Below are 8,832 nucleotides of genomic sequence, written 5' to 3'. Positions count from 1 at the left end.
TCTTAATTTTTCTTACTGGGCGAATGATTAAATATAAATGACAGAGTAAGGGAAAGAGAAAAATTACACAGGTGATTTTATCCTGGTTCGGATCTTACCAATCCTACGTCTAGTCGCTTATCTCAAACAAGATAAACCTTTTTCACTAACACAAAACAATTACAAATTACAATCACAAAGAAACACAATTTGTAAAAGTTTAGAAACCACCTCTCTTGATACCACAAGAGATGAACCTACACCTCCTTTGAGTCTTCACAAAGGATGAACACCTCCTCCGAATACTTCACGAAGGATGATTCTCTTCCGAACACCTCCTTAGACACACCAAGGATGAACCGACTATTTCCTTTGTCACCGTAGCAGCACTTCACCAGCTCCACAGACAAGAGTTTCACAAGCCGAATAAGAGCACACAAGTCTCAATGATTTATGAGTACTAGAGCACAAGGGAAGAGTTGTTATTTGAGATCAACAGAGAGCCAATTTATAGACTCAGCCTAATACCCTTCCATTCTTCGAAAACGGGCCATCTAACGCATTTAATCGATTAACATAAATATTAATCGATTAATAATGAGTACAACGGCTAGTTTTTCAAATCTGAAACCCCCAACGGCTAGTTTTTCAAATCTGAAACCCCCAACGACTAGTGTTAATCGATTATTCTCAGGAATAATCGATTAACTAATCGATTATTAATAGCCTTAATCGATTATTACAGGGGTAATTGGGTTTTCAGTGTCAGCCTCGTTTTAATCGATTAACACTGGGTTTAATCGATTAAAACAGCTTGTGGATGATTCTTAACAGTAAATAAATCAAATATAAATTACAAGAATCAACCCTAATACTTATTTGAGCACTACCACTTTGATTATTATAAAAGCTTTATAAATTACAGAGATCTTCAATTTGTCTCTATGGATCTTGACTTGTGCAAATCTATTCATCATCAAAACTTCATCTTTGATTTTTGCTAACAAGGCCTTCTTGACAAGGTAATTTAGAGAGTGGCATTAACAATGATGATTTGAATGTTGAATTCCTAAAATATATGAGAGTGGATAAGATTAAATTGACCCCCAACAACATATTCATATATATATATTTCATTGAAAGTGCTTGTCTTTTGCTTTTGCCATTGATCAAAATCTCATGCATACATGTTTATTTTCTGTTTTGCATATTAAACTCCAATTATTTCGTCCTTAAGTCTTAGCTAATCAAAGAATCACATAACTAAACTAGGCCGTGAGTCCTTTGGGAGAACGATACTTGGTCTTACCGAGTTTATTACTTGAAACGATTCGGTCATACTTGTCGATTGTTCAACAAGTTTGTGACGTCATATTTTGGTGATCATAAATTTGTTCATCAACTTCCTCCACTTCCTTCACTTCCACTAGTGCAGAAATGGCCTTTAACGTCACCCCATAGACGTCCATCCACAAAAGCCCCAACGTAAATAATTGACCGGTGGCATATTCGTAAATAAGTGAAACTTTAGACGTCCGTTGTGGGGGGACAGACGTCTATAATATTATAGACGTCCGTCTCCCTCCCCCACGGACGTTCAATGGGCTAAAAGAGGAGTTGAAGCGTTAGACGTCCGGGCCCCCTCCCAACGGATGTTTAAGGGGCTGAAGACAATTAATTCTTCAACCACCCTGTCAGCACCCTAAACGTCCGATATGGGGGGCCGGACGTCTATAATATTATAGACGTCCGTCCCCCTCCCCAAGGGACGTTTAATGGGCTGACAAGGGAGTTGAAGCGTTCATTTGTTTCAGCCTCTTAGACGTCCAAGCCCCCCAGGACGGACGTCTATAATATTATAGACGTCAGTGCCTGTCCCCACGGACGTTTAAGGGGCTGAAGACAATTAATTCTTCAACCACCCTATCAGAACCCTAAACATCTGATACGGGGGGTCGGATATTTTCATAAGTAGCAATCCAATGTATGTACTATTTTCATAAGTAGCATATTTTATGTTAGGTTTATTTTTCTTTTTCTTTTTTGTGTTTTTTAGGCCTGAACTTGTAAATACATTGTTGTTTATGTGGTAATTTCTTTTAATATATTTTAAAATATTAAAATTAGTGTTTATCAGTGTACTTTTGAGAATATAATAAAAAAGACATAAAAAATAATCTATTTATAAGTTTAAGTTTGAAGTAAAAATAATAAAACTAAACACTATATAAAAAAAATCACAAACTCATTATCTTTATTTAATAGATAAAAAAATAACATAAAAATAACAATACAATAACATAATCATAACAACAACATGATGATAAACTCACTTCTACCAGTGATTAAAGACAACAAAAAATAATTAGGATAATACCAAAAATTCACTAAGAAATAAAAATTATAATGGTATATTTCATAAAGTGAAAAAAAAAATGAAAGAAGAGGGAATAAGTGTATAATAAAAGAAAAAAATAGTTTAAATAGTTACCATTATTTTATTGCTAGTATTTAATAATTTTTGTTATAATAATAATAACAATAATGTTGTTAATAATATTAATATTATTTATTTATTTTATATTAAATTTAAAAACCAGGATTATACAAGAAAAAAAAATAATGATTAGTGAAGGTTCCATGGCTAATAGGTGGAACTCTTGAAAAATTTTGTAAAAATAAAAATTATTCGTGTACATAAAAAAATAATTCAACACAAGAGGAAATGAAAGTGATAAATTTATAGAATATATAATGTGATAACAAGAAAGAAATATATAAAAAAAATGTTTGATAAATATATATAAAATAAAGATGTATATTTATCATTATAGTCATGTACCATGTGAAAAAAGAAGTTTGTCGACTTCTCATAGTTATGGAGATGCTGAATGAAATGTAAGTCATTTTCTATTCATGGTTGTTTATTTTTGTTTTATTTTTTTGTGAATTGGGATAGTTATGTTTTTTTATTGTAGGAAACAAGTAGCAGCAATTTGTTTTCTTGTGTTGAAGAGTTTCACTAAGAAAAAAAGAAGTTGAAGAGGAAGTTGTTTCTGGTTATCTTGTATAAAAAGGGGGAAAAATTATTTATTTAATTAAGGAAAGACAAGTGGAAGAAATGACATCTAAAAAAAATATAAAAAAAGAAACTACAAAAAATGAAGAATTTAATCTTTGAAATTATATCAAATACAGGCTTTCCTAATATTTTGTTATTTAAAATAAACAAAAATATATATAATGTAAATGCAAATAAAAATAATGAGATGTTATCATCAAGATAAGACTCTAAAAAAGTTTCAAATGACATTTTATAACAAATCTATTATAACGGATAAAAATTATCCATCATAATAGGGAGATATTATAACGTAGTTTTTTAAATCAGTTATAATATGAGACGCGGTGGCAAACTTGTAAATAAGTTTAAGACATATTATAACGCAGTTTTGAAAATCAGTTATAATATAAAATGCAGTAGCAAACTTGTAAATAAGTTTAAAACGTTAAAAACCTATTATTAATGTATTATAACGGAGTTTTAGAAAATGGTTATAATATCTCACGTTACCTCTTCTTAGTTATATTCTAATTTACCAACAGAGTAACGAAGTAGTCATTCTCCTTCACTTTTCACCTCTTCTCAAAACCCTCGCGCCACTATTTTTTTCCCTTTTCTTTTACCATTTTATGGACCTCTTCGCCGCCGATCACTTCCCCGTCCTCGACCACGTCGCTCCATTTCCCGATTCCGGCGACCTTCTATTCCCTGCCGACCTCCTCTCCCACCGCCACAACCCCCAGAAGCTCCGCCCCATCCGGTCCCTTCCCTCCGCTCTCAATGCCCACCCTCGCCCGCCCGATCTGATTGCCTTCGAGTCGGGTCACACCCCGAGCCAAGAATCTGAGTGAGTCCATTTCTCTTCTCCCATCTCCACCTCTACTTTTCTCCTTTTTTTTATCTAATCAATTATTAAAAGATCCCATTTTCTCTCTTCCGTTATTTTTAATTATTAATTCGATTTGCATTTGTGTGTCTTTATCTTTTATTTTTATGCTTATATTATACCTGTCTTTGCTGAATGGGGGCGTATGTGTTGTCATCATCAAAAATCAGAAGCTCTAAGGTCATATAATCATAATCATGAAAGTAATGAACATGTAACACATAAACACATGTGTTATTAATTATGTGTTGTCATCATAAAAAACCAGAAGCTCTGAGATTGTAGGTTCAGTTAAACCAGTGCTACCCTTATCAACAATCTCAACAAAAAATATAGTCATTGTGACAGTTATATCAAGCATTAAGAATTATTCAAAACATAACAAACTCAGTCGAATGCAACATGCATGTAATCAACTTTATAACAGAGTAAAACAATTTTGAAAACTTTTCTCTTTGAAAAACTCTCACAACACACTTGAAAAAGTTTGTGCAAAGACACGAGTTTTAATCGACTCACCCCATAATTAAATCGACTTAAAACTATTGTTTTGCCACACAATTTAAGTTCAACAAAAGTGCTTATGGTTTTTCTTTTTCAAAAACATGTGTCATGCATTCATGTATAAAATCACATATAGTGAAATGCAATGAACAACACAAACAACACAATCATGTTCTCAAAAACGCATATAACATGTAAGCATAGAACATGTAACACCAAATACATGTGTGTTATTAATTATGTGTTGTCATCATCAAAAACTCAGATATCACTTAGATTGTGGGTTCAGCTAAACCAGTGTTCCCCCTATCAACAATCTCAACAATAACAAACTTAATTGAATACATAGAGCATATAATTGATTAAGCTTCAACACTGGGATCATCTTGATCAAGGACAAGAGCATGAAAGTCGACATCAGTAAAGGTAATAGGTGGCCAGGATTGAGGCTTTCTCTCCACCATGTGAACGGTTTTCAAATTCCTTAGGTGCTTTTTGCGGACCGAGGATGACGCCCATTGATAACGGTTGAAAAACCGTTATTTTTATGCTTAAAATTGATACCAAAAGCAACCTTTAAGACATAGAAACTAGCTTGAACTCATATTTTTGCTTTAGTTTTGTGAATAAGAGAGTTAAAAGTGAATTTAATGGTTTTGTGCAAGATTCCCTTGATTTTGTAGGCTAATTGAATGATTTGAATGATTTGAAAGAAGAATTGAAGTACCGAATGATTGAAGTGCTGAAAAGTCAACCAAAAACCAGAAAAGTCAACCAGTCAACCAGAATACGGAAAAAGTCAACCATACGAGTTTTGGGCCAGTTTTCTGCGATTTTATGATCTGTTTGGGCCTGGACCCGTTTTCTATTATTTTTATGTCCTATTTAAAGACCTAGATGTCTTAGGGTTTTGTATCTTTGGCTGGGAGGAAGCAGAAACACACTTTTCACCCCTTGGGGGTAGATTGGGAGATGATGACGACTCTCCTCTTCTCTTTCTAGGGTTTTTCTATCTCTTTCATTCTTTCATTATTGTTCATCTAGTTTCACCATGAATATGGTGAACTAAACCTTGTATTGTTGTTGGGGAATCAATGTAGTCTTGTGAAACTCTCATATATGGAATTTGATTTAATGTCTTATATTAAGATATATGCTTTCTTTCATCTTTAGCTAGGGTTTTTCCTCTTTGCTTATTGCTTGCTTTGTTTAACTCATTCATTGCCATGATTATTGATTTTGTCGATACGGGAACGTACGGGGAAGTCTAGATCCGGGGAATTTCTCCCAATAGCATATTGGTTGCCTTTAAGCTCCTGCACTTTAAGAACTAATTACTAGGAATGCTAGGAATTGTATGAACTCGTAATTAGGGATAGGCCTTCTTGCAAGGTAATTTAGAGAGTGGCATTAGCATTGATGATAAGAATGATGAATTCCTAAAAGTATATGAGAGTGGATAAGATGAAATTGATAACCCCAACAACATACTCATCCATTTAATTTATTAAAGTGTTTGTTTTCCTCTTTTCCATTGATCAAATTCATGCATACATGTTTAATTACTGTCTTCTGCATTTAAAGCCTAAAATCAATTGTTTACAAGTCTTAAATAATCAACAAATCATATAACTAACTAGGCCGTGAGTCCTTTGGGAGAACGATACTTGGTCTTACCGAGTTTTATTACTTGATACGATTCGGTCACACTTGCCGATTGTTAAACAAGTTTGTTGCGCCGTTTTTCGGTGTTCATAAATTTGTCATCACCCATCCTCCAACAAAACCGCTAGAAATGGTATCGATACGCCCACGGATTGAGCGGTCATGTTCATGACTACAACTAGGACTACGACTACAGTAGTGCCTCCGACTTCGATAGTGCCCGACTTCGGTCGTCTCTATGATATGACCGTTCGGGACTTCTACGTAGAGATTTTCCTCTATGGGGACTTTTTATTTGGGCCCCTTCTTCCTTTACGTACTTATGGAGATGGCCCGCTCGGATGAGCGTTTCTATTTCATCTTTCAGTACCATACATTCTTCCATAGTATGGCCGCGGTTTTGATGGAAATGACAACTTTTTCTCTCGTCTGCATTCTGGGGAGTTGCCTTCCTTTGGAGTGTGAGAAGTTCAGCATTAAGAGCCTCCTCGAGAACCTTAGCCCTTGGTGCACTGAGGGTTGTATAGTGATTGAACTTGGGTGAATCATACCGATTCGGTCAAACTTGGATAAATTTTGGAACATTTGGAGGTCAAAAGAAAGATGCCACATCAAATATATTTTAAAATAAAATGAAAGAGAGGTGTGGATTTAAATTGGGGGGTGCACATTGAGAAGCTGGATTCGTTTGGAGAGGTGCACACGGTGAGCAGCCACGCGTCCTAAAATGTTTCTTCATTTTAAAGCAGCCACATGCCATAGGTCACGGCCCACATAATGGAAAAGAGGTGCAGATTTTAATTCTCGGTGCTTTCCACTCTACACATAAACTTTTGACTTTTCAGTTGGAGATGAGAAGCAACTCTCGGTGTGTGCTTATTGGAGGGGCCCTCATGGTTTTGCTACAAAATTAAAAGCACACGGCCTAGGGCCCATGAAGCAGCATAAGAGCAGGTGGTGTCACGGTTTGGGCCATTCAATTCTTCTAGAGAAGAGGCCTTCACACGTTCCAGCAGTAGGGGCTGTAGTTGGACAGCAAGCACACGGAACTGTAAGGGTGCACATCCAGCTTTCAAATGGAAAAGAATTCCACACGTTCACGGTGCATTCAGCAACTTGGAGAGATTCGGCCCACACTTGGCAGCACCCACGGTCCCATTTTGTTTGGCACGGTCCAGCAAATTTTGGAAAGGAATCCACGTCCAGCTTGGAGAGAATGGAGGGAAGCGGTCCAGAGTTGAATGGAGAGGTGCACCTAGCACATTAACGCCCAGCAGAGGCACGAGGAGAACACACAGCCGCCATAGTAGAAAGGAGTGTGACCTAACGGGGGAACAGCTACCAGCTTCACGAGAGTTTTCCTTGGAGCAAATTTTTTTTCATATATTGTAGAAATGGAAGGTTACGGGTGACGGCCTGGACGGGTTTGATGTGCACACTTGGAAGCTCCAGCCGCCACTCTCTCATTTTATTTTCCAGCTGCCGTGGATGGCTCTTTGCTTTGCTTTTGAATGTTATTTTGAGGGCATTTTAATGCTTATGCTTGAACTGAGTTTTTTTTTTACGTTGTCACAATGGATGAGAAATGAAGCACATTTACTTCTCCGTTTAGTATTCTTTTTGCGAGCACAAAGGGATGAATGAAACATCTTGGTTTTTATTCCAGTAGGGAAATCAGTTTTTCTTTTCTTTCTTTAGACAGTAGCAACACAAATGTTTTCTTCTTTCTTTTGGATAAGTGTGGATGATGAGCTGAGAGAGAAATGGAGCGGTGATAGAGAATGAACATACGGGAATGGTGACTCTCGGCTTGCTGGAAGAAAAGTGAAGCGTGACTCACTTTGCATGAAGAGATGGAACGGTGATTGACTTTAGGAGAGTATTTCTATTAGCTTAGCTGGAGTAGAGAATGAAAGGTGGACACTTGGAAAGAAGAGCACGGTGTAGTGTTTCTTTCGGTTTGGAGCACAAGCATGGGAGCGTCCTGGAATGAATCGGTAATGAGTTTTTAATTTCTTTCTTGGAGAAAGAAGTGAAATGGTGACACGTTTAGGAAGCACGCAAGGGGGAGAGAGTGGTATGCGGCTACTGTGAAGGTGGATGGTGTCTTTAATTTTATTCAGAGAATAAAAAGAGTGGATTAGGATAAAGTATAGGGTGATGGGACATTTGGCAGAAATTGTTGGAGGATGAAGAAGTGATTTAAATGTGGTAGGTAGGAGCTGGATGAGCACGGTCACGTGGAGCTCTCGGAGGGCAGATTCATTTTCTTTTTAGAAGCGCACAGTGATTGATGATTTCACTTGGAGAAGTTGGCTGATTTCATTTTTATCTTTACTGTTCATGAATTTACTTTTAAGTGTTATGTGCGTGAATGATATGCGTTGGGGAATGTCTTCAATCAGCAATTTATTTCTTTACCTCAATAGTTGCATTTAATAGCTGAATTGCATTTGCTGAAGTGTCTACTGCATCCTAAGTGGTTAACGCCCTTTTTTCCAATTAAAGTTTAGTCTCGCTACATGTGCTCATGAATCGTGTTTTCATTCCAACTATTTTACTTTCGCTAAATTGTGCTTCTGTTGATGCGTTGAATTCAATAGTGTTAGATGAGTTTTCAGATTTTTCTAGTGCATTTAAATTAGTTCACACATCTTGCTTTAGGACCATTCAGTTTACTCTCTTTATTTAATTTAATGTTTTCAATTGTATTCGGTTGTGTTTAATTTTAATT

This window comes from Vigna umbellata, chromosome 7 (assembly GCF_029865625.1).
Source record: "Vigna umbellata cultivar VRB3 chromosome 7, Vumbellata_1.0, whole genome shotgun sequence".
Lineage (NCBI taxonomy): Eukaryota > Viridiplantae > Streptophyta > Magnoliopsida > Fabales > Fabaceae > Vigna > Vigna umbellata.
This window is presented reverse-complemented; position numbering follows the sequence as displayed.